At 45.5% G+C, this 6,321-nt stretch overlaps 1 protein-coding gene across 33 annotated transcripts in view; it reads left to right on the forward strand.

Annotated features, from left to right (window-relative positions):
• Positions 1 to 6,110, forward strand: part of LOC123181795 (subtilisin-like protease 4) — a 15,821-nt gene extending 9,711 nt beyond the window's left edge. For 22 of the 33 annotated variants that reach the window (XM_044594169.1, XM_044594143.1, XM_044594134.1 and 19 more), the window contains one exon: positions 1,338 to 6,110. The gene's annotated coding sequence lies outside the window, so the exon portion shown is untranslated. The remainder of the gene's footprint in view (positions 1 to 1,337) is intronic. The other 11 variants (XM_044594157.1, XM_044594161.1, XM_044594165.1 and 8 more) reach the window with 11 other exon arrangements.
• Positions 6,111 to 6,321: the final 211 nt, after the last annotated feature.

A 6,321-nucleotide genomic window follows, 5' to 3' on the forward strand; every position in this document is an offset into this window, starting at 1 on the left:
GGGTGTGCCGATCGCCGGTGCCGGCCACTGCGGCCAGTGGGGGGCGACGGCGGGCAGCGGCTGACCGGGCCAGTGGTGGTGTAGAGGCTCGATTGGCGCCGTGGTGGCCGCGTACCAGGGCAGGGTGGCGGGCCCGGTCGCGGCGGCCGGCTGCAAGTGCGGCGGCTGCCCGTAGGGCCCGGCCAGGTAGAGGCGTATGCCCTGGACGGCGGTGACGAGGTCGTTGAGTACCCCGGTCATCTCCGCCGGTGAGTAGATGGCGACGGGCGGCGCGGTGGAGGGCGGCGGCGTCTGGCTGGTGGAGGCGCCGGCGGTGGAGTCCAGCGGCGCGGTGGGGAGAGGCAGCGGCGCGGTGGAGAGAGGCAGCGGCGCGGTGGTGAGGAGCAACGGCGGGTTGGGTGGCGGTGAAGACATGATCGGAACCGAGCTACCTGATACCAAATTGGTAGGAGCTAGGATCCTACCTGGTCTAGGGCATAGGTTGTACAGGAAGGGGGAGGGTTGACGGAGATGCGATTGCGGCTGCCGGCGGCAGGGCGCCGTGGCGCGATGAAGAAGAGGCGGCGGCGGCGCAAGAGGCGGCTAGGGTTAGGTCTCCCGGCTCCCTTCGGGAAGCCGAGCAAATAATGATTGCTTCTTGCTTGATTAGATTGATACATCTCCTCTCCTTATATAGAGAGGTTTACTTGACTCCTAATCAAACGATCCTAATAACGATAAGATAATTGGGCTAAGCCCCTAATAATGATAAGATAACTTGGGCCACAACCCACTGGGCTAAACCCCTAATATGCCGGTCATAACACGAGGTATTTCTAACGCATCTTGATCTTATTTTAGAATCATCTGACTAGAGTCTTGGTCCTTCGAGCTTGGTTAACTAAAGCATCTGTGATATCAGATATCAAATTATTTACACTTGTACTTAAGATGTAATGTATCATACTAGATTTTCATGAGCTTAATTATAGATTATCATGATTTTGGGGATGTGTACAGTGTAAAATTATAGATCGCTCAGACTTTGAATGGAGCTGAAGAAGTGATCTGAACTTTATCTTCTATTTATATTTAATAGTCATTGGTGTTGTCAAGCATTCCAAATAGCACCAATGAATGGTTAATGCAGGCACAATATTATTCCTCTATTTTCTTGAACTTTTATTTATTTAGTCATTTACCCTGCTGCTTCATAAATTTCACTGTTCGCCTTTCTCTCTTTTGGTGCTTTTTACAAATTCTAGAGCTGCACTTCATGTATTTAGAGACATTGTCTTCATTGTTTATAAGCAGTTCCTTCATTACAAATCCTAGAACTGAAACCTTTCACTTTGAAGGTAGGAGACTGGTACGAACCGTGAGTGTTTCATAGAGAAATTCTGTTCATATGAAGCAGAAGAAAGTCATGCAGTACCTTGCAATTACGTCGTGATTATTAGCCTATTATGATGCTCAAAACCTGATACAGAAAATATTTATGACTGAATGTTTGACATGATCTCATGTCTTATTTGCTAATGGTGGTTACATGATCTCAAGTCTGACGGCAGAAGAAAGAAATGCTGCCTGTTACTTTCACTGTCATTCTCGCGGTTAATTACATGATCTCAGGTCTCTCTCTCCAAGTTGCTAATGGTGGTCCTATGTATGTCTTGGTAGACGATGTAGGATACAATAGCTTCTCATGTTCTGTTTACTTGTTTAGGCTAAAGTAGTAGAGTGCTTATTCACCCCCTTCTCTGCAAATCATTCTCTCAAGGTTGCAGGCAAATCTTATAACCAGGTGCTTCGAGAATGAACAAATATTCAGTTCAGCGGGATTCATATTTTTCTTGCCTCCATCTTATTTCATTAATTTGTGGTAGCTGCCAATTGTTTTTTCTCCATGTCAGTAATCATCTTCACTAATTCAGATTCATTCTTTTTTGTGTGGTTGCTACGAAAGAACATATCTCTTTGTTGCTGCACATCTGTGATGCTTTTAAGCAAAATGCAAGATGTTTGAGGAAATGCCAATGAGAACAAAATGTGAATATGCTGTTAGTGGCGTTTAAAAACATTTTCTTGCATTTTTAATAGTATCAATAAAATGGCTAAATTGCACATGAGTCTAAATCATATTAAATCATAACGGCCTCATGTTTTTTGTCAAAGAGTTTTGTGGTTGCATAAATAAGTCGTGAGAACATTTGGATGCAAGCACCCATCTTTCGTGAGAGAGACCCATGCATTTCAGTTCTTCTTTGTTTATACTCTGCCAAGTTATCTCAAGCATATGTTTTTACTTTGGCACAGGTTGATTCTATAACTGAATGCATAGGCTTAAATCAGAGGATATAGCAGCGGAAGAACAAGTTGTATGTTTGTCGAGGTGATCTCTTCTTATTTATTTGACATGATAAAGCATGGACCTTCTTGCTCAGGTTTCAGATTTCTCAATCCATACTTTCGTGCAAATATCAATTCTTGACTTGTTATTCAGTAATCTTGCACGTTTTCATTTTCTCTATATATCATCAGTATTAAAGTTCATACATAATACCTTATATTATTGGCTTTAGAACATTGCAAATCAGGGTAGGCGGTGCATTTGGGAAATTCATATTCTATTCAAAGGCACTTCATCGATACAGTCAAATGCTTCACAATAGAATATGCTACTTCACTTTTTAGGTGTCCTAAGGTTTCATAATTCGTTTTTATTATCTAAAGCAGCATGTTTTATCATTTTAGTTAGCATTGCGCCAATCACAAACCACAAAAAATACACATGCTCACCCAGTCACCCTTTGTAAAGAACCGCGCCTATATATGTTCTGCTCTGTACTGAATCTTGATGCTTTGTACGGAACCATATGTATATGTATACTAATGGAATACATGCCCTGCAGTTAGCTATCTTTGGTTTTTTAGCAGTCCTGTTGTGTTATTTCCTTCGAAATGGATGATTGGTTTATACGTGTTTGATTATCTTCTTTGAACCTTACGCCTGACTGCTTATTAGATTGGCTTATACATGTTTGATTCTCTGCTTTTTTTCGAGAAAACGCAAATGGCCTTTGCGTTTCATTGCATTGGAAAGAAAGGGAATTTACATCCTCCTAGGAGGCAGGTTTACACAGTTGTCAGATGATCAGTGGACATCCCAGGATGATGGCAAAACGACCCTGAGCCCTTGAGCCCCGGCCTTTGCCCAACATCGGGCCTTGTCCTTGATCCTGTCGACAAGCTCATTGAGCGATGGGCTCACATGGTCAAAAACGCACGCGTTCCTATGCTTCCAGATCATCCACGGCACCAAAAGCGCCACGGATTTCAGCGCCTTGCGGAGCGCTGGCAGTGTGGATTCCTTCGCGTGCAGCCACCAGTCCATGAGCGAGTCGTCGTGCTCGGGCGCCGGTGCCGGTAAGCGCAGACAAGATAGGATCTCATGCCATGTTTGCCTAGTGAAGGGGCACGCGAGCATCAAGTGTCTGATTGTCTCCGGCTCTTGGTCGCATAGAAGGCATCGCGGGTGGTGCTGCAGGCCACGGCGTGCGAGCCGCTCCGCGGTCCAGCAGCGATCTTGTCATGCCATCCAACGGAAAAATTTCACTTTTGGCGGTGCCCGGCTCCTCCATATGAGCTTCCAGGAGTGGCAGCCCGTCGCTCCCAGGAAGGTTGCCCGGTAGCAAGACTGAGCGGTGTACACGCCGTTGGCGGTCCAGCTCCAGAGCAGCTTGTCCGGCTCGTTGGACAGCTCGACATGCTGCACTAGGTGCCATAGCTTCAGGTACTATCCAATCTCGGGAAGGCTGAGCAGCCCATGGATGTCGCGCGCCCAGCTTTTGACGGCCAAGGCCTCCGCCACCGTTCTCGATTTCCGGCGATGCTTTGGGATGCACTGAAAGAGCATGGGCGCTAGCTCGCGGATGGACTGGCCGCCGAGCCAGCGATCCTCCCAGAAGAGGGCGGTCGTGCCGTCCCCGATGGCCATGGTCGTGGAAGCGTGGAAGAGCGCGCGCTCTTCCGACGTAAATTGCAGGTCCAGCCCCTGCCATGCGTGATCAGTGCCCGTACGCGCAAGCCATAGTCAACGCAGCCGGAGCGCGAGCCCAGTGCGCTCGAGATCCCGGACACCTAGGCCGCCATATTCGAGCGGGTGGCAGACCCGGCGCCAATTCACGTGGCAGTGTCCACCGTGGGCGTCCGCGCGGCCGGCCCAAAGAAAACCATGCTGAATCTTCTCTAGTTGCTTCAGGGTTTTCTTGGGAGGTGCGAGCGCGAGCAATTGGTGAATCAGGACCGCGCTGAGCACCGACTTGACTAGCGCCAGCCGTCCGGCCTTGTTCATCAGCCATGCCTTCCAGGTAGGAAGCCGGCCTGCCACCGTGTCGACAAGGGGTTGCAGCTGGGCCGCGGAGGGGCGACGGGTGGTGAGCGGGATGCCCAGATAGGTGATTCTCTGCTTTGAATTGTATGATTGCCTGTTTATTAGCCCTGGAAAATGAAACGCTTCAATGGTTGATTATCCTTCCACTTAGATCAAAAGGAATTTTTCCAATAGAACTATGGAACCCCTGAGCGGTTGCGGTTGTACCTGTACTGCAGGAATAAGAAACTCACTATTCACTCAGTTTATTTTCCATAATAAGTTATGTAGGAGAGATGGCCGAACGGTTCAAGGCGTAGCATTGGAACTGCTATGTAGACTTTTGTTTACCAAGGGTTCGAATCCCTCTCTTTCTGTTTTTCTTAATTCATCAACGTTAAGGATCACAATGTATCAAATCAAATAGCAATTTTCTCCAGCAATAATATCTTATATTATCTTACTTTTATTTAATAGAAATTAGAAATTCTCTATAGCAAATTACTGTGGTATGTAAAATTCTATATATGAATCCCTTCATGCACGATATTGATTGTACAACGTTGATAGTTCGTGTTGTCCTGCACATGACTGGCTCCGGACTGTAAATTGAGAAGTGTTAATATAGAAGAAAAGGTAATGATGCATTCAGTGGGAAGGTTCTGATAAGATGTATTCATGCTTTTCAATGGCTGATTTCTAATGTATGAGAGGGGCACCTGTACTTAGTCCAGGCCAAATCGTTGTTTTTAGCATAAAATCAAATGTATCTTTGCAGTATTCCTGAAAAATGGTCTTACATTTTTTCCCCTTGGTATTTATTTACTGTACTGTATCGGCTCAGTTGAGACGAGGTGAACACGTGATGACCGTCATCAGGTCCTTCGTCACAACACCTGAGCGGGCGAGATGTTCAAAGTTAAATTAAACACTATTATCTCATATGCTGTGGAAGAACCATATATGTCGTTTTTCCTGACAACTGTTAGCACTTGCTTTTGGTATATCATGTTATCAATTCTGTGACATGCTTAAAAGGATGTAATGAAATGAACCCTGCGTCTTTATTTGATGAATTCAGATGATGAATCAATTGTCTATATTTTGTTTTATCTGTCTGCCATCTCGCACCTCTAAAATATAAATTGTGTATTACCGGGCTGGCTGGATATGCACCAGCTATGCAGCCTTGCCGAATGTTTTATGTTATGAAGGCATCAGCATGGGTGTTTGTATTTACAATGCCTCCTTCACACTTAATCCACCATCAATGAGGCAAGTGCACTCCTTTTTGTCACAGAAAATCAAGTGAATGTTGCATTCACAAACCAATTAGCACGTTTGGGTTGTAGATACTGTGCATTGATCCCTACATTTGTAACCAATTCGTGTTTGATTGAGTTTACTCTCTTTCTCATGCTTTGTGCTTCCCTAGGTCGGGCAGCTCCGTGGGGACATGAAGCCGATGGCGAAGGCGTGAGGCGGGCATCATCATTGTGGAGTTATTTGTGCAAGTTACACCATCAGCAACCATGTAAAGACATTTGCATCAGCTATCATCTCAAGTAGACCATTTCCATGCTCTAAGTTAACTATTGTTTAAATTGTGAAAAATCAAAGGCTTTTGTGCCTATTAGTTTGTTCTATCCTGAGCACATGTGTTGTGTTCAATTAGCAAAATGTTACTGTAGACCACAATAACTATGCATGCTCATACATTGTGCCTATACTTAGCATAGTAATATATGAGATAATCAAAGCTGCTAAGGAGGAGCTCCTCCCGTGAGTCCGCCGTTGTGGCCAGAGTGAAAAGTACCTTGGAATGAACAGTGACCATAGTGAACAGTATTTCCATGTGAACATTATTTTCACTTTTTTTATTCTCTTTCAGATACAATAATAAAAAGAGCTCCTTTACGGTGATTGGGGCGGTACTGGGAGTACTTTCAAGTACTTACCCCTTTGATTTT

The sequence above is a fragment of the Triticum aestivum genome, chromosome 1D (genome assembly GCF_018294505.1).
Source record: "Triticum aestivum cultivar Chinese Spring chromosome 1D, IWGSC CS RefSeq v2.1, whole genome shotgun sequence".
Lineage (NCBI taxonomy): Eukaryota > Viridiplantae > Streptophyta > Magnoliopsida > Poales > Poaceae > Triticum > Triticum aestivum.